Source organism: Poeciliopsis prolifica, unplaced genomic scaffold (genome assembly GCF_027474105.1).
Source record: "Poeciliopsis prolifica strain line A6 unplaced genomic scaffold, Auburn_PproV2 SCAFFOLD039, whole genome shotgun sequence".
Taxonomy (NCBI): Eukaryota; Metazoa; Chordata; class Actinopteri; order Cyprinodontiformes; family Poeciliidae; genus Poeciliopsis; species Poeciliopsis prolifica.
In genome coordinates, this window is record NW_026562414.1 from 1,707,050 (window position 1) to 1,726,384 (window position 19,335).

A 19,335-nucleotide genomic window follows, 5' to 3' on the forward strand; every position below is an offset into this window, starting at 1 on the left:
ATGCTATGTAGAGTAGTTTATTACTTTTAATCAAGTTAATCAAAAGCTGGCTGCTTTTTTTTTTTTGTTAGAAATGTTCCAATATTTCTGATTTCCTTTTCCGTTGAGCGCAAAATCGACTACTGAGGGGAGTTTGGGACTTAATAAAGGAAAAATATGGTCTCTGTTTTAATTAACAGTTCAATTATAACACGGCTAATGGCTTACTAAATATAATAGGTTTATAATTCAGAAACTATGATTAATCACCTGATCACTTTGTAAAACTGGAAAAAGTTTCAGTTCAGGCACTTAGCCAAGCATTGCAAAGGAGTAACAGTCCTTCAACTTTTCCCCCATTTTGTTTCATGACATTTAATTGTGATTTTCTTTGTGTGATGGACAAACACAAATGAGTTTGTGAAAAGAAAGGAAAATGATACATGGTTTTCAAGTTTGTTCATGTAAAAAAATGGAAAGAAAATTGGCCATAAAAAAATGGAAAGAAAGTTGGCCATATCTAGCCAGCCCCAATTAGTGAGTACTTTAATATTTCTGTACTATTATTACTATGGCTATCTTTTTAGGGTCATATTCATTTTGAAAAGTGAACTAAACCATAATCTAAAGCTTTTTGCAGCTTCTAGCATTTCATCTTTATCCATCTTCCCGTCTACTTTAACCAGCTCCTTATCATGCTTAAAGACATTCTTTCTATATGTTGGAGCTTCCATCATATTTAAAAGTGATCATTTGTCTTTACGGTGTTAAATTTCAAAAGAATACTGTAAGCATTCTTTCTGTCTTGTCCTCTTCTTTTAAACATTAAAAGCATTTTTTGATAAACTTCTTAGCACGTTATTTATGCTACAGTTTTATTAGTTTTATTTTATCTGTAGGTAAAATGCTCACCAATCAGATTTGATAAAAATTTACATTTCAGGGATTTGTGATTTGTAAGCGCATGATCCTGACACTCGGCAGGGCTTCATGTTTGTGAAACAATTGCTTGAAAATGCAAAACTAGCTAAACTCAACTAATTAGACAGCATTGTGTTAAGCAGCTCTTGAACTGAAGAAAATATATGTGTGCGTTTGGGGACGCGTTTGTGTGGGCATGGGCCCAGTGAGGCAGAAACAGTGCCAGCAGCTTTTGAGGAGGGAGCATGTGTCCAGCATCCGCCGATGTTGTGCTAGGTCACATATGTCACCTGGTCCCTGCCTCACACCACTCGGCCTCCCCCAATCCCTCCACTCCAACTGTTCATGCGCAGCTCCACAAGAAAGCATGGACACAAAAAACAAGATGTTTTGATTGTTTAGATCTTCTATTATTGAAAAACAAACCACAAAACGAGAACATTCAAGAGAATTCACAAAGAAATCACTACAGAAAACCAAAATACTACAGAAATGCTATCCAGAGCTTCAGGCAATTTCAGGTTGCTATGATTTTGCCAAGCACTTACAGTGCATGCTACACTAAATTAAACATTTGCCTTAAACACATCTTATCAGCTTGGATAAAAAGCCTACCATTGGATAATGTACTTAGATAATGTCAGCTGCAGGAAGACGCGTGAAACCACAATCACTATCCAAGACCCATTATGTTGTGTGTACAGGTTTGTGTCTGTGTGGTGAGAGCATAAAGGCTCTGCTAATCGCTCAAAGGAGCTCCCCAGCTATCATGCGGTCATCGTTTTGAGGGGGCCTGAAATTCCTTTTGCATGCTTCGCCACTTGTTTGCTCGAGAAGCCAGAGTTGGTTCGCCGCAAGAAACCACCATGCAGATTGTTGATGCATCATTTTCCTTCTCTCTCTGTCTCTCTGAAATGTGCCCACCCACACATCCCTGACATTTCTTTCTGTAGAGTCTTTAAATTACCACGCGTATTAGTAAAGCTCTGGGAAGACTGCTTTTTATTCTTCTTCTTAATATTGTGTGCTTTCGAGGTCAGTGACTGCCCCTGCTCCCCACTTTGTCTTTACTTTCTCCTTCACTCCCCCGCCTCACTCCCCAACCCCCATGCAGCTTAGAGGACACAAGTGGTTACACCCAGTGTCCCAGCGGAGCACCGCTTTGCTCTGACAAGATCAGCATAGGACGGCACAGCACACTCCTGTTCCACGCCTGCCTCCATTCCTTCAGCTGCCACCAGCCACCCACTTGCTGCCAATTGTGACTCATTTCTAAAGACACCAACCAGGGCACTTATATGTGCTAGTTCAGTACCATTAGGTAAAAATCATATTGTCACAATTTCTGTTACTTATTCAGACTACTTCCATGTAAACTCAGGTTTGATGTTACACTTGAACCGCAATTAATATAACATTTTCAGCTTTAAAGAATCAGTTGCCTTTGCACAAACAACATGACAGAAATAATTAAAAGTGCATTCACAGCAGCCCGGTGTGGCCTGCTATATAAAGACATTTGCCTGGAAAGGAACCAATGTGTTTCTGGTGTAAAGTGTCTTAAGTGGTCATTATGACACAAAAAGTGCTATTTAAATTCAGTCGATTTACTTTAGAAAGAATGCTTTCAATGTGTCACTTTTTTAAAAGGAAGAATATAAGCAGATCAATTTTAGACTAACATTAAAACATTTTTTTCAGCATCATAAGCAATTTGAACTCAGCTGGTTGGCACTTCTGCCTCTTTCCTAAAAAAAAGTTTAGTTTTATTTAGTTAAATGGCAGTAAACAAGGGGCAGAGTGAGACTTTCACAATCTGACAACCTGGAGTAAAATTATCACAGTTTTTACAATATCACATTTAAAAAATAAACTAATTAAAAACTAAGAATTTTATTTGATGATCAACAAATTTTTCAACTGCTGCACAATGTTTGTAGGAGCAACCAAAGATGCTCAATTCGTTTTCAGACCATTCACTGACTGTCCAAAAATTGTCTGTCCTCTAAAAATTAAGGACGTGCCATGGCTAGTTTCAGCTTTCGGACCAGCAATGCGAAACAGCAGTTGGGGAAGGGTAGTGCTGATTACTGCGGAGCTTTCTCTGGACTCTCAATAGTAAGACCTCAGTCTATAGGAATGGCATTCTACTTTTTGACCCTGATCGTTTGAAACCTTTTCATTCATCGACATTGGTAAATAGTCCATGACTAAATGCTAGACCAAAGCTTGATTGTATATGTCTATTACAACTTAAAAGGTAATCTTCTTATCAAGTTTTGATTTCCCCAGGCATGTTTACTATTCATAATAATCAGAACCATCCAAGGGCACAATGGAAAGTTAGGCCAAGTTCTTTAGGAGAGGGCATGAGCACAACATGAGGGCCCGAGCTTCTAATCCCAGTTAAGACAAGCCCGGCAGGCAGGCCGACACAAAGGAGCTTGGTCCAGTGTTGGTGGAATTAAAGCAAAGCCTCGTCTCTGTTGTTATGTTAATCCACAAGACAATGATTATCTGTGGGGTAACGTTGCCACAGTGATAGACGTAGCTCAAGAGTGCCTCAATTAGGACGAACAGAGCGAGTGAGGCGGGTGATGCTGCTATAATTGAGAAAGGCGTTTTGTTATTTCACTTGAGTAGATGATCGGCTTTTAAATGGAGAGCTGAGTTTACACATGAAGCCTGACTACTCCCAAGATCTAGGTTCAATAATGCCTATAAAATTAGCTCTCAGAAGAGCAGATCTATCGGTATCTAAATGACTCCATAACATGGTATTAATATAAAATGACATTTAGTAAGTATGCCATAAGGGGTTGCATTGTGCCTCATTGATCTTGCAATGTGATGGCAAAGCAGTCCAGATAGCTTTCCAGCTTTATGTTCTTTGTTTCAAAATGGAAAGTTTCAATGCAGTCATAAAAGTGAATCCATCAACAATAATCCTTTATTGTCTTCCCATATCAGAGTTGAGAAAGAGTTCTTGGAAGGTATTTAAAGCTCCACATTAACTTGATATGCCGACTTTAATTCGTAGCGTTGTCAGATCAAAAAACAGCCCCACAAAGACATGTTTCTGTTTTCTCATGCAGCGTGTCACGTAGCTGTTCTACAGATGCATATTACCAATGTGTTAGCATGTCTGGCATCACGAGTGTCTTCTCATCCTCGTCAAAACTGGCTCAGGGGCGACTGACGCAGACAGGATCCGTCCCGCTGGCTCGGCCTAACTCCATGCTGTTTTCTCGGCCCTCTGTCATGCTTTCCCTGCTGCTTGAGTGAATGATGTTGCATCATTTTTTGGACTGCGATCAGGCAGTTGCTGTGGCTTTCCTTCCTCCCCTCCTCCAATCTGTCTTACAGCTCCAACAACATAATGGGTCTTGGACAGCTGTGTCATCACACTGAGGCCTATTAGGGGCCTTATATCTGACTTGCATGATGTTATTGCTCTTCAAGACAAAAGCTAAAACTAAGGACAGGGTCTGCCAAACTGGCCTTTCAAAGTCCTTCATGCACTGATGGCACTGGCAATAAGACAATTTCAACTTGTGCAATGAAAGTATGAAAAGAACAATAGGATATGGCAAAATCTCTGAGGCTACATTGCAGAAGTGTATGGCCTTGTGTTTTTACTGAGGTTCTTGAATACCACTCATAAATACTGAGAGGCGTTTACAAAGCCCGCAAAGGCAGCAAAATGCACTATTTTAGAGAGTGCTGACATGGGAAAGCAAGTTGGTGACAGGAAACTTAACCAAAAAAAAAAAAAAACGTGTAAGAATTTTTTTTTTCTTATTTGTTCTTTCTAGGTATTCTTGCAATGAAACTGGGAGTGTGGTTAAACATCGCGTTTACAACAATAGATAAACTAAGAATGCCCTAATACAATAAAGGTGTCATGCAAATATACACTAATGAATCAGCCAAAGATCAGAATGGGCTATACGTTACAGCTATCAAAATATATGAAAAATGCACATCGTTTTTATAAGAGTTGCAAAACTGAACAGGAATCGATATTGATCAGGAAAAGCCTGTTTGTTTGTTTTTTGTTGTTGTTGTTTTTTACATTTAGCTTATTAACAAATCACAAACTGTCAGGGTACAATGATCTACTCAGCAGTCTAATTTGTCCACATATTTCAGTTTTTTTTATATAGTTTTCAAATTCTACGATCCCAATGCTCACGTTTTCAAACATATAAGGAAAACAATCTGAAACATAAAACCCCAATATAAAATGTAAACAGGGAAATAATTGACCAAAATGGAAAATAACAACTAGATTGTTTTCCATTCTACAAAGTATCAAACTGTGCCAATGCTAATCTACCAATGCTAGTAAAATATGTGCTCCATAACTGACTGAAGTTTCAGAGACACCAGAGAGCATATAATCTTGTATTATAACAAATAAGAAGCTTAATGTAGAAGGAGATTTATATTGTAGATGAATGATCAACATTGAAGCATTGATATGAAGAGCAGATTTACAGACAACACCACAAACAATTTAAATTCTTAGTCATCAACTGGGAAGCTGCAGCTATGCAAAATATTAAAAACAGAGGGATTACATATGAAAAGAAGAATCAGATATCAACACAAAGTGACAACACTAATTGTACATCTCAATTTACTTTCAACATAGCATCTGATGGTGGAAGCAGCCCATTTTTTGACTTCTGCAAATATTTATTTTGTGGGTGATGTGGAACAGAAAATGCAATTGTTTCTTGTACATGAAAAACCACTGTCATTCCCGTTGCCTGCTTTGTCTCGAGAGTAATGCATGTTGCTTTTCATAAAGCTCGCGCATTGCTTAGACTGACTGTCCCTGCAACCAATAAATAACTTCCATCTGCACTGGCACAAGGAGAGGATTTTTATTGACAATGCAGCATAAAATAAAAGAAGAGCATCTATATTGCACTGGCTGCAACATAAGCATTATAAATTCATTTTATAATTCAATCAATAACCAAAGCATTGGAATTGAGACTTTCCTGGCCAACAGAGCTTCCTAATACCCAGGAATACCATTAAGTGATCATAAATTGAACATCACAGTGAGGTCTAATAAGAGATATTACAATCGTATTCTAGGAGGGAAACGTTCCTGGAAATGTTTCAAGATACATCTATTAGGTTAATAACAATAAATCCTTTCTTTAAATGCACTGCAATTACAATAACTGTCAAAACATGCTGATGTGATGCTTTCTCCCTGCTTTGTAGATCTAGTTGCTCCGCGCTTTAGTATTTTGCTGAGCCGACTGCATGAAAGCCTGAAGTAAAGCTTGCTCACTGTGGGAATCGCAGCTGCTCCTTGACATGTCGGTTGTCCTTGGGTTGCAGAATGATTGTAAAAATAGCATGCAGCGGCCAAGGGTAATGAACTCAAACTGATAGAAACTGATAAAATAAGTGAATATATTACCTGCGCTGAGTCACATTAACACTGACAAAATGTTCGTTTTTTTTCTTTTTTTACTGTCGGATCATCAAGAAAGTCTCTTCGTGTTGCTCCCGACTACCAGAAAATAAACTGCGGAAGTTGAGGAAAGTTTCTGAATTTTAAATTAGCTGTAAAGAAACTTAGCAGAGAAAGATTTGTATAAAATCTGAACATAAAATCCACTTTTCCTAATTTTTCTCCAATAAGAAGGCCATCCCGCTCACTATGCTAAAAGAAAAAAAAAACATTTCAAGGTTAACTGAAATCATTTCTGGTCTATTTGAATTTATAACAAAAGGCCTGAGATGTTAGGATCAAGGATTACATTAAGTCTCTTATAGCTAGAACGAATCCATGTACCTTTAACAGGCGACTACTTTAAATTCCACTCCTCTTCCTTCTCTGCATTATCAGCTGAATCTTTTGCTGATGACCTCAATTAAATCCCCCTCACTCCATTGTGCAGCAATATAAGAAAAAACGACTAAAGGATGCTGTGTCCTGAGATACATTTGCAATGTTTTGAAAAGCACTATATGTACCAAACAATGCATTTCAGTTTTCATTGGTGTATTTACAATTTTGTTGTTCCTGTATTTTATCATATTTGGCTTGAGTTAGTGATTTCCTATATTTCCTGGAGTGCTTTTTAACAAGCACTATAAAAAGAAAAGCAAACAGAAGAGGTTGTTTCATGCAGCATTAGCATCTTAGTTCGACCTGAAAAGGAAAAGACAGTAAGCATGGCAGATGTTCCTGGAATCCAGACAAAAAAGGCTGCATTTGAGTTTTTGAAGGCAACAACATAGTTTAATACTTCTATGTACGTCTTTGTCAAAATCAGTTTCTATGGTGATCAGCTTTTAAGTATGGCACCTGCAAAAACTCCGGGCTGGCTGGTAGTACAGGCAAATGCATGGATGGACAGACAGGAAGAAATGATGGATGGACTTCTCAGCAGGCAGAAGGATGGATGTATATCTTTTATTAAAAAAGCAACCCATTTTCAAAGCTCATTTATTCAGCAAGTAAAAAACAGAACAAGTAAATCACTCCAACAATATTTCCAACATTTTTCCACCTTCTACTTTCTCTTATGATTCAAGTCCTTGAAAATAGAAAACTTTCCTTTCTTCAGATAGTGAAACGTTTACTGTTCATCTTACAAACAACCGCCTTGCGTAATACCAGGTATTTGTTGGCATTTTTTCCCCATTGTGAGTAAGTGTGCCATCAGTGCCTGACTGCCGATTTTTCTGTTTCTTCACAGTTTGACTGCTGTCTGATTACCGCCCCGTCGACTTCCAGAGCACCACGCTGTGCCAGGTGACAGGACTCCTGCGGCTGAAATCCAATCAGGCCAATCCTCTCCGATCCCTCGCAAACCGTTTCAGACGCCGCCTGCACGCCGCCACACCATCAGCAACACACACTGAAAATGCCACATGCACTTATAATGAACTTATTGAGAGATATAGAGCAGCAAACCATCCACATTAATCACCTTACCTCTTGTGAACTTGGAAAAGACATATGGGAGGGAGGAAGGGTTAGGTGTTAAGTAATTCTGGATCGCTTCCAGCTTTACAAAGCAAGTAACATTGCTTTATGACCTCTCAGTGCAGGTCACAAAGATTAATTGACCCCTTCAAGATCAATAGTTCAACAGTAATCACAATGTTGCCTAACTAATGCAAACAAGCCCTCCAGGAAGGAGGACTAGCAAGAGTGAAACTTCTAGCTCCCCATCTGTGAGCAAGATAATGCCCACCTTTCATCACATTCCAGTACCCACTTTCCAGGGCCTGGGGATGAACCCTGTTTGGACACGTGAAGAGGTCATGCACAAGGCACTCAATACTGGTTAGCACTAAATCAGATATTCCTGGCTAAATGGAGGACATTCTGTGTGTGTGCGTGTGTGTGTGTGGCGATAAAGCGGCTGCTGGGAAATTCCGACTAGGTGTTGAAAGCAGAATAATCCCAAATTTTACCCCATGCAGTGGCAGGCCTGTCACACAACCTTTTCTACCCAAGTGTGGGAACTGCACCAGTTCTGTCACATGAGCTCATAGTCGTGCTCTTTTCTGCCTTTTTGCATGTCGCTGTGGGCCTGAGCACTCTGAGTTCCAGTTGGGGCTATTGTCACTATGATCCTAATGTCCAGCGTCTGGTTCTTCAGCTATTCTGTTGTGTTCTAGAAATGATCTGAGTGTTTGTGCCTGAAGCGAGGCAGCCATCTCAACCTCCTCCTCTTTCTGCTTTTTCCAAACTCCAAAACCTTTGTCTTGCGTATCCTTTGATGCTGTGACAGTGGATTGTGCGTTCAACACACTCTAGTTCAGAGGAAGAGCTCTTGAAGACCAAAGCAAACTCAGATCCAGTTAAAACTCAGGCGCTGTGTGGTGCCACTTCCTAAAACCCAGAAAACACAGTATCTTCTCGGGCAGCTGAGAATTTTTCACAGTGTCTCTGAATCCCTCCAGCCCTCCGTGCTCGCTCTGATCCCGTCCTCAGCCGTGGACTCACAGCGGCTAAAAGGCACTTTGATGGGCCCAGGGTACTGAGCACCAGGGGAATCTGCGAGGATGTGGGAGGTTTTGAGGGAAGATGGGGGTGAGGGCGATGGGGGCTGTTTGTGTCCCACTGTGAATCCCTGAGCAACATCTGATGAGCTAAAAGTTCCCACTGTGTGTCATACCCATTTGAATTCAGCTGTTAAGGAAGAAAAAGAGCTGGAAACCTTCATTTGTTCTGATGTAGTTGATCACACTCGCAGAACTACACAAAAAAAGTTTTAATGTAGCAAGAAGCTTTTATGAAATGAGAGATTAACACAATAATGAGTGATTGTTGTGTGAGTTTTTTTTTCTTTTTTATAATAATCTGAATAGTACATAATCTGTCTGTATTCAGCCTCTCTGTATCAACAGTTTTTCATTGCTATTGTAGCTAACAGCATTTGGCTATGTAGAAATTTATGAATTTTTCTTTTTGCAAAAAAGCTCTCGCTCAGTCAAATTGAATCAGAGCATTTGGGAATATAGGTTTTCAAATCTTCACAATGATTCTCAACCTTAGTTCTAAAAACTGAGTCATATCTATTTTCTTAGATATGAAAATATGTAATTCTAAATTATTCAATTGTAGCTTTTGCTGTATATTTAAGGTAGGGGAATCAAACTCCAGTCCAGTGTCCTGCAACTTTTAGATTTGCCTCTGGTGCACCACACCTGAATAGAATAATTAGGTCATTAGCAAGGCTGTGGAGAACTGATCTACACAGGAGGTAATTATGCCTTTTCATTCCAGTGTTTTGTACCTGTGGTACATCTAAAAAATCCAGGACACTGAACCTTGAGGACTGAAGTTTAACACCTGTGGTTTAGGGTCATTGATATGCCAGAAGGTCAATCTTTCTGTAGTTTAAAATACTTCCAGAGCCTCTTGAAGGGTTTCTACCAGGTCTGGCCAGTATGTAGCTCAATCAATCTCCCTGTGAACTCTGAGAAGTGTCCCTGCCCCTGCTGAAGAAAGGCATCCACACAGCATGATGTAGCCACCACAGTGTTTCACAGCAGGGATCTTTCTATTTCCGGACCATGTCGGATTGAAGTGTGCTTTGGAGAAGTCCAGAGCTTGGGATATTATTTAATAGCTTAACCACAGTCGGTTTTCAAACTGGGCTTTTTATTCCCTAATGTGCTCAAACAAAACTCTAAAGCCATAATGGAACAGCTGTATTTTTAGTGGGACTCCAATGTGGGACTCTAGTGGGACAGATGCCAATTAGTTGCACTGGATTTTATAGTGGGAGTGAAGAGAGCTGAATACTGGCCAAAAGCTCACCACTGTCCTGCAACATTTGGATGCATATCTACTCTGACACACCTAACTCAAAAGGCTAAATTACCTTCTTGGCATGACAGAATGATTTTAAAGACTTTGCCGTTATAATTTGTGTAATTCAGGTAGCAAACAGCATCCAAAGATAAAAGGACTATCTCACCGGACTGGAGTTGCTAATCCTTGCTCAATCCCATAAAATCTCCATGAAGTTAATGGTTGTAGCATGACACAATGTGAAAACAAATTGAAGGGGTATGGATACTTGCAAGGATTAATTCAGGAGGAGAGAGAGAAATTTATGAAAAACCACAGGAGGTCAAGGAACTACAGCGTTATGTGCTTCTTACCTATACCTAGAAAAAGAGGGGGAATGGAAGTACAGGATGCCCATTTCTCGACAGCCTCACTGACCCAAGAAGACTCACTTCCCAGGCATGGCTGCTGTAACTAACTGCCCAAGATATAGCAAAACTAAACACATGTAAGTCAGCTTAATATGAGGACAGAACTACACATCTTTTTCTAATCTTATCTTGGGCTTTTTTTTGTGTCTCTCTCCTGCTGAGCAACCACCCCGCAGGGCCAAACAGAGCCAGGGCAGCAGACCATCTGAGGTAGGTCAAGGGGTCAAGCCCTTGCACTGGTAACGACTGAAACAAAGGCAGGCCACATTCTAAGCTAAACTATGACCCAAATCTAACGTCATAACATCTTTGATACCCAACAAAAGATAGATTTATGTTATATAAATCCACTGTCTCGAAACAAAATCCAACCTAATGCCACAAAGCTGTTGAGTAGCGCTACTATTGTTCTTTTCAAACTGAACTATTCCAAACTCCTCAGTGAGACAGGAAGATAAACAGCAAGAGGCTTCTGGGGCCTTACTCTTTCACCTGCTGGAGAATGCTATCAGCCCGGATCAGTCTAGCTTGTTCAACCTGAGCTTCAGCAGCCTCTCGGGCCGGTCCTCGCCGCCATTCTCCATGGAAACCTGCCTCACACTCACCCTGTGATTGGCTCACACAATCACCAGACAGACACTCTGTCTCACAATACAGATAATAATGGCCCTCCGCAAAGGATGACAGCGGGAGAAGACTGATGGAGGAACAGCTTTCTCCTACAGACTTTGCCCTTTAGCTACATTCTAAAAATGTATAAAAGAAATTCAGTGCCTACATACACACCATATAGATGAAGTTCGCTTAAAAATCTTCACCACAGAACAGGGAGAAAAACAAGTACTGATCATGTCAAAATTTTCTGTATGATATATTTTCAATAGGTTTATTGACATGAAATTAACACGAAGAGTGGTTAAAAGCCCAAGTAATTGATTCATACATAGAAACCTCTAATGACAGTAGCAATAGATTGCACCAATATGATCAATTTTTAAAAAGCCTCACCTGCCGATTCCAATTTTGGCCAATACAAATTTTTATTTGCTATTTACAAAGTGGCTAAGTTGGGAACCGTAGGGTGACTTTATTAACTGTGCACATTCAGACCTAAGCGATGGGCACTTTGAAGCTTGTTTAAAGTTTCCTGCAGAACATTTGAACAAACCAATATAACACTGGGAGAGTATCGGCTTATGAAATAGGAGCAAAACTGAACTCTTTAAATGAAATTGCACACAAGAGAAACATGACAACCAGCATATCAACTGTGAAGTTAGGAACTGGGAATATTTTGGTGTAGGGTTGCTTTCTAGCATATAGTACTAAAGTGGTTTCATATAGTGAAAAGATAAACATAGAGGACATTCTTAACCAGCTTAACAATATAAACTGTCAATACCAACAAAGGCTTTTCTCCTTAAAACCAAAAACATTTCACAAAGCATTTTTAGTATTCATTTTCTTTGCCATTCCACCTTATTACACAAAACCTAATTTATTGACTGTTTTGTTTTTGATTCTTTGTATGTATGTCGGATAGTAAATTTTATTTCAATAGCCCCATTAAAAATAAATTTATTGTGGAAAATACATGCTCAAAATACTTACATGCTAATAATGTGTAAAATTGTCATTTTACACATTATTAGATTAGTAATTGGTTTCAAAAGATGGCAGAGAAAAAAAAAAGCCAATATTGCATAAAATATCAACGAATTGCAAACAAATGTTTTCTTCACATACCACATCCAAAATCCCATAGATATTTATGACCCCACATTTAACAAAGGTATCTTTTCAATAGTTTGTGCTTTGTTCAGATATAGTATAGCCTAAAACTGAGGTTCCCTGCACTGAGATGAACAATTCCAACAAAACAATGCTTCGCTATGAACATGTTTCCTTTGGTAACACTGTCAACACAATTTGCAACAAAGATTTTAAGGTCTTGCACAGAGTTTTTACTTCCCTGTTGTTTATCCTCAAAGTATAAGCAACTCCACCTCAAAATATTTCTTGAAAATAAATCCTGCTTCATTCAGGCTCCCCCCAAAACCCCATCCCCATCAACCTACTGATGTTTTTTGGAGGGGAAAAACCCAGGATATATCTGGAGCAACAAAAGCAGGGAAGATGATGTATACACAGCACACTGAAGCCAATATCAAGCATTATACACACACTGTACACTGAGCCAAACCACTGTGATGCTTGAAATTAGAATGGCTTTTCATGCAAACATGGGCGCTAGCTGTGCAGGTGACGGGGCTGCTGCTGCAGACAGAACTGAAATGAAAAACAAATCCGGGCGCTATTTTAAATAAAACTCCACTTGGCAGTGAGTTGCTGCACAAAAAGAAAAAGCCAAACAAACATAGAAAGGCTCCTCACTATGTGACAAATGCCAACGTTTTATATACAGGTTAAATTATCACAGGAGTCACCGCCAATTTTTGCTCAGTGCAGCGCGCCTAACGGCTTTGGCAGAGCAACACTAATGTGTTTAATGAAGTCATTAGTCAAAAAATGAAGACAGACAGTGGTTTGAGGTATTAGATGTGGGGCCATAAAGGGCAGAAAGAGATAGAATGAAATACAGAAAACAGGGTCTACTTCTCAAAATGCTTTACATATGCATGTGACGAGGTGTAAAAATGACAGGAAAGGAGCCAGCATGCTGAAGTCATTTGTTTGAAAAGTCAAAGCTGGTTTCTGCTGAAAAAAAAGAAAAAAAACAAAGCTTCAAAGTCTTTCTTGAAAATATTAAGAATCATACTGAATGCCCTTGCTATTTTTTGATTTAATCAACAAAAATTGCACAACCTTGAATTAACTACTCCAACATAATTATTTGCACTTGGCAGAGATGAATACCTAAATTCAGTGCAAAAATATATATATATATATAAAAAAATGGCACGACAGCCCTGATCAAAGCAAATTGTCGCCGAACAGTGAGTCACTTTTGCTTTACGTAAAATAATTGGCCACTGACAGTTGAAAGCAGTTTAAATTTAGGCAGACATCTATCTGAGGCAGGCCTGGTCGCTGCCGCCGGAGTACGAGACTCACATCCCCTCGCCTTCACCGCCTCCAACTATGGCACAAAGTGCTGTCGCCGCAATATATACGGCTGTTTACTTATTCATGAATGGATTAGGGCAACTAACTCAATCAATCTGCTCTGCCAGTAACCAAGGCAGCCTTTATAAGATATCATTAATGATGAATTAGTTGTCCATTGGAGTTGAGTTTCCTTCCGCCTTATCAGCAGCTGCAATTCAAGTAGGAATGCTGGTGCAAATGGATTGGGAGTCTGGAATTATTACGCCACTTATTGTCAAAACTGTTTGCTGTCTATTAAGGAAGATGAAAAGAGTCTTACAAAATAAACAGCAGAGATGACAAGTAATACTGGAATTTTTCTACATCTTGTTGGCAGAACTACTAGTGGTGCACTCCACAAATATGGGCTGTCAAAATGAAGTCACAAGCCAGAAATGACAACAAATATGTGCTGTCAACTCTAAAGACGCCATGTCTGTGGTGAAACTTGGTAGTGGCAGTATCATGTGGTGGATTCCCCCCCCAAAGTGAGCCGGGAATATGGTCAGAGTATGATCAACAGGACAAAAACCAGAAAAATTAAGTAAAAATAGGTTTAAATCAGGGGTGAGCAACTCCAGGCCTCGAGGTCCGGTCTACGGCAACTTTAAGATGTGTCTACTTCAACACACCCGAGTCAAATAATGAGGTCATTAGCAGGACTCTGGGGAACTTGACCACACTTAGGAGGTGATTCAGCAATTTGATTCAGCTGTGTTGGACCAAGGAGACATCCAAGAGTTGCAGGACACCGGCCCTTGAAGACCAGGATTGCCCATCCCTGGTTTAGATTATATAATGTGTTAAAATGGCATAGTCAAAGTCCAGATTTTCATATAATTGAGAATCTCCGGCAAGACTTGACAATTAGTTCACAGATTGTTTACATCCAATTTCCTCTGGAGCTGCAAGGTTGGGGAAGACCCTATAACTTGCTTGATCTATTACATAAAAACCCAATAAAACGCAGTGCAGTTTGTGGCTGTAACAACAAATCATGTAAAAGTGAACAGGTCACAAATATTTACATGCAATGTATTGTACATGTGCAGCTTCCAAAGAGCTGCACACTTACAACAAGTCATTTCACGTTTAGCAAATCATTGTTTCTGCATGACGTCTTCCGGCCTCTATAATCATACAGCTCTGTAAAGTTGTGTGAAACAGAAGTCCCCCTGTCACTGTCCTGGTGTAATGCCAGACCGTTTCGTTTAATCACCGTATCAGAGGTCTTATTAAACCACACCTCAAGATACTGAGAGCAAACTCCTGCCTGGCTGTGGTGATTATTACCCTGCACATTCCTCATCCTGGCCGCAGCAGCCATGCGATGATGCTGACCAAACTGGCAGCTGCACTCACAACAAAACAAGAGGATGCACAACTAATTGTGTCATGCGGGTTTCTTTCCAGGTTGTGGGTCACATGTGTTTCACTCTTCTCTCTCTCTTTTTTTTTTTTTAACGGTATTATCTCATGCAGACGCCACGCCGTCACAAACATACTTATACTTAAGCTAAGTGGCTTCTAGCTCTGACTGTACCTGAAAGAAAAGCTGTCAAATAAATGATTAATTCATCCACTACACTGAAGACACGGTCTCACAACTGAAACCAAGGTAACAACACGGGTCCTACTTGCTTTGCTCACTAATAAACAAAGCATGGCACGGAGGACCGACTGGCATCCTCACATCCCCGACAGAAGACGCACAAACACATCCGAGCAGCGGCGCTCAGATAACGGTAACAGGGACTGCTCTCTGCCGTGACCGCTATTTGGCTACCCTGATCTCATCAGCCGCGACGCAGTCAACAGGCCGGGAAATGTAAGCTGAAGCGCTGCCTCCTTTTACAGCGTTCGCGTTCAAAATGAAAGCGATAGTTCGCTTCTTACCTTTATCTGACGCGCCAGCTTCCAGAGGCATCCGACCGGAGGGACGGCGGGGAGGCTGCCGGAGGCTGGGTCTGATACGAGTCTTGTTGCTCCAGAAAACTGAGCAGAAAGGCTGCAGCGGAAACAGGAACTGGAGGAGCTTGGGTCTCTGAATACGGCAGTCCAGTCTGCTCGGTGGGGATCTACTGAATGGCCGGTGTCAACACAGAGCGGGGAGGAGGGAAAACACAACATCCGGTGAAGAATTTCACAAATAAAAGCCTTTGTAATTTAATCTTTGAGTAACATTACTTGTGAAGTCATCGAGTCAGTTTATTTACATCGCGCCAACTTAAAGACATGTAATCTTTACAAAAAAAAGCGTCAATTTATCTCCAGAAATATGGAACACAATTCTGTTCAAATTGAAGATCATTTCATAATTTTTAGTACTGGATGCTGTATTCTGAAATTCGGGTCCAGAAAGGCAAAGTGCGGTTCAATCCAAATTACAACACAGGGCAATCAGAATGAGACTCAGTCTGAGGAAAAGAAACAAGCCTGCAGCAGTGAGCGAACTTCTCACCCACACAAGATCTAAATCTAAACTTCACATTTGCAATCAGATGACTTTTTGAGGTGAACCATGTACGGATAGCAACTTTGAAATTAAGGAAGTATAGCCTAGGGATAGGTCTAAATTTATTGCAAAGTAGTCACTAAATGCAGAGTGCAGAAAAGAAAAGCAATTGAATAAATTTCCCTGATTCATGAATTTTATCATTTCTGCAGCAGATCAGGAGTTTGAAATTTACAAAGTTTCTGTCTGGTTAATCACCACAGAATTTCAAATACAGATGAATAATGCAAAATCGCAACTGAAAGTCATTCTCACCACTAAATGGGAACAAAGGGCCTGAAATGTGATGTTTAGTGTTGGAGAAGATGCACACACAGGCACCTTGGCTACATTAATAAATCCAGAAACAGCTTGAGGCAATTTCACAACTACATAGTGTAACAGAGGTTGCATAGAAAGTAACCAACAAACACAGTAGTTATCCTCATACAATAGAGAATCTTCATAAATGCATAGTTAAATGCATTGTTAAAGGGATAATGACATACTTTCCTAGCACATAGTGTAATTTCATGATGTCAAGCTAAAAAAAAGTTAGTTTTACATAATACCCCTCCACCTCCACCTTCACCTTCTCTTTAAGATGTGCTCGATACAATATTTTTTAACATAAGTTAAGATAGTTATTTGCTGTGCTTTAAAATGCACGAGAAATGGATAATACTGCCCCTTACAAGAAACATTTCACTTCATAATTTGATATCACCCCTCTCTGATAGCAGCATATTTTGATCCTGTTAATTTCACAATTTCTTGAAATTTTATTTTATGCGCACTCTATTTGCAACTAAATTCTAGAACTAGAAATATTCTGATAGTTCAGAAGTTTCACAGTAGACATGGATGTCAACCTGAATAACCCAAAGAAGCAAACTGACCTCCAAAACATGTTTCCTGCTTTAGTAAATATTGTGAAATGACTGTGATCAATATAACAATCAATCAGCTTAATGTTTGACTTTTGAGTAAATATGTGGCTGTGAGATCAAACAGGTTGCATCAAGTCTCTGACTTTGCTCCTCCTATGCAAGCATGTGGCAACAGGGGAAAGGAACCTCCACTTTTCAAATGGATTAGGCCTTCCACAGTAAAGGAATAGTGAGTTGCCAAGCACCATGACCAACTGTGGGTTAAAAGGACACAGGAGTGACTTTTCTTTGTTAAAGAAAAATACAAATAGGTAGCTACAGTTGTTAGTGGTTAGTGGACAATGTTTTGAGAAACACTTAAAGAGACTAATGCTAATCCAGTAGATCTATCTATAGATTAGAAAACACATAAATTAGAGTAAAGGGTTGTTTAGAAAACATATATCTAATTAAAAAAAACAATTCCCTTTTCTGAAAAGCTCAATAATCCTGCTACTTTCTGGCTCTGCCCTCTATGATTTTACTGATTGTTTTGACTGTGAGGTAAAATCCGACGTTTGCAGATTTGCAGGGAAAAACGCAAGCATAAATAAAAATGAAGCACAAGTTTCACCCATCAGTTCCTCAGTTCCCATATGCACAGCTCCCCCTCATTCTTGTTCTCAAAGAGCCTCCGCCTCCCACCAGAGGTTTGGGTGATTTATTTTGAAGGCGTAGCAAATTAATTTCCTGCATGCGTGTGGCTGATGCAGGTTGGCTTGATTTTGGCTGCTGCGGATCCTGGTGTGAGTGGGTTGGAATGGAAGCTGCAGTGCGCGCACCAGTGTCAGGTTGTTGTACTGCATTCACTCGGGCTCATAGTGAAGGAGATGATGCCAGCTGGAGTCACTCCCTTCTCCTCTGGAGCCATGCAGTGTAATGCAAAGTGATCATTCCCCATTTATATCGATATTGCCTATTACTTCCCAAGAGGTGTGCTCGGTATCAGCCTCATCTTTTTAGATTACAGTTTGCAGTTTAGGAATCTAAGACAAACTTGAAATCCACTTTTATATCACGCATGGAAAATCCAAGTTTGGAATATGAGAAGAATTTACACTAAACAAAGAAGTGTTGCATTATGCACAGTATTGAATAGTATGTCTAAATTTAATAAAAAATAAAATAAAACATGTTTGAAATACTGGTGAATACATTAAAATTAATTTACATATAAATAAATATATATATATATGTATGTTTTAAATGGCTAATTTGAGGATTGTTAGTGAATTTACAATGATTTTTCAAACTGAACTGTTGTCTTGATTTGATTTAAGGTTTGAAAATACTAAATTTTCCTAAAATTAAATGTAAAATTTGAAACCGCTTTGAATAAACTAATACACAAACATTTACTTCACAATTCTGAGGAACAACTTGTTAGATTGAGTTCATCGATTGATTGACTCCTGAGCTCTGGTTTAGACACTGTTCAGGAAATAATTGGCATTCCTTGTTGGCAACTCTATTAAATTTCCACATAGCTTCACGGAGCAACTCTAAAGAGATGCAAAACAATTACAGAGCCACAAAATGGCACAATGAGGCACACAACCACAAGAAAAATTTAAATAGCAGAAAATGTGCAAAGCAATTAAAATGAGATAGTGAACAAACTCAAATGGACTGCAAACTCTTGCACACAAAATAAATATGCAAATCAAGACAGAACTGACTAAAGGGAAATGCTAAATGAATACAAATAGATACAAACCCCAGTGCAAATGCGGAGGGAAGTACTCTTAAACACAAAAGGACAGCAGGGAGATGGCGCATGATGCAAAACTGCAGCAAATACATGCAAAACGACTGCAAACATCAAAACAAATAAAAAACTGAAACAGACACTCAGAAAAGGAACTGAAATGTTGACAAAATGATCAAGTGAACATGCAAAAATGACAGCTCAAAGGTAAATGAATCAAGAACAGATGAAAATATTTTCTAAAGAAGTATTAAGCTGGTTAACAAGGCATGAAGCAAACACTTCATAGAACAATTAAAACAGAGTAAAAAGAGCAGTATTAATTTGTTTAGCATTTATATTTATTTCTCTTTAAAAGGTCAACTGGGTCAAGTGCTTGACCCAGTTGGGGTCAAGCACTTCATAAAACAATTAGAACAATTAAAACAGAGTAAAAACATGTAACCATGCAAATGTTAAAATAAGGATCATTTCAGTTA

The 19,335-nt window shown here is 39.4% G+C and overlaps 1 protein-coding gene across 1 annotated transcript in view; it reads right to left on the reverse strand.

Annotated features, from left to right (window-relative positions):
- The window catches only part of fut8b (fucosyltransferase 8b (alpha (1,6) fucosyltransferase)), a 105,699-nt gene extending 89,888 nt beyond the window's left edge, over nucleotides 1–15,811 (reverse strand). Inside the window, exon 1 of the mRNA XM_055054278.1 lies at nucleotides 15,622–15,811. The gene's annotated coding sequence lies outside the window, so the exon portion shown is untranslated. The remainder of the gene's footprint in view (nucleotides 1–15,621) is intronic.
- Between the last annotated feature and the right edge of the window lie 3,524 nt (nucleotides 15,812–19,335).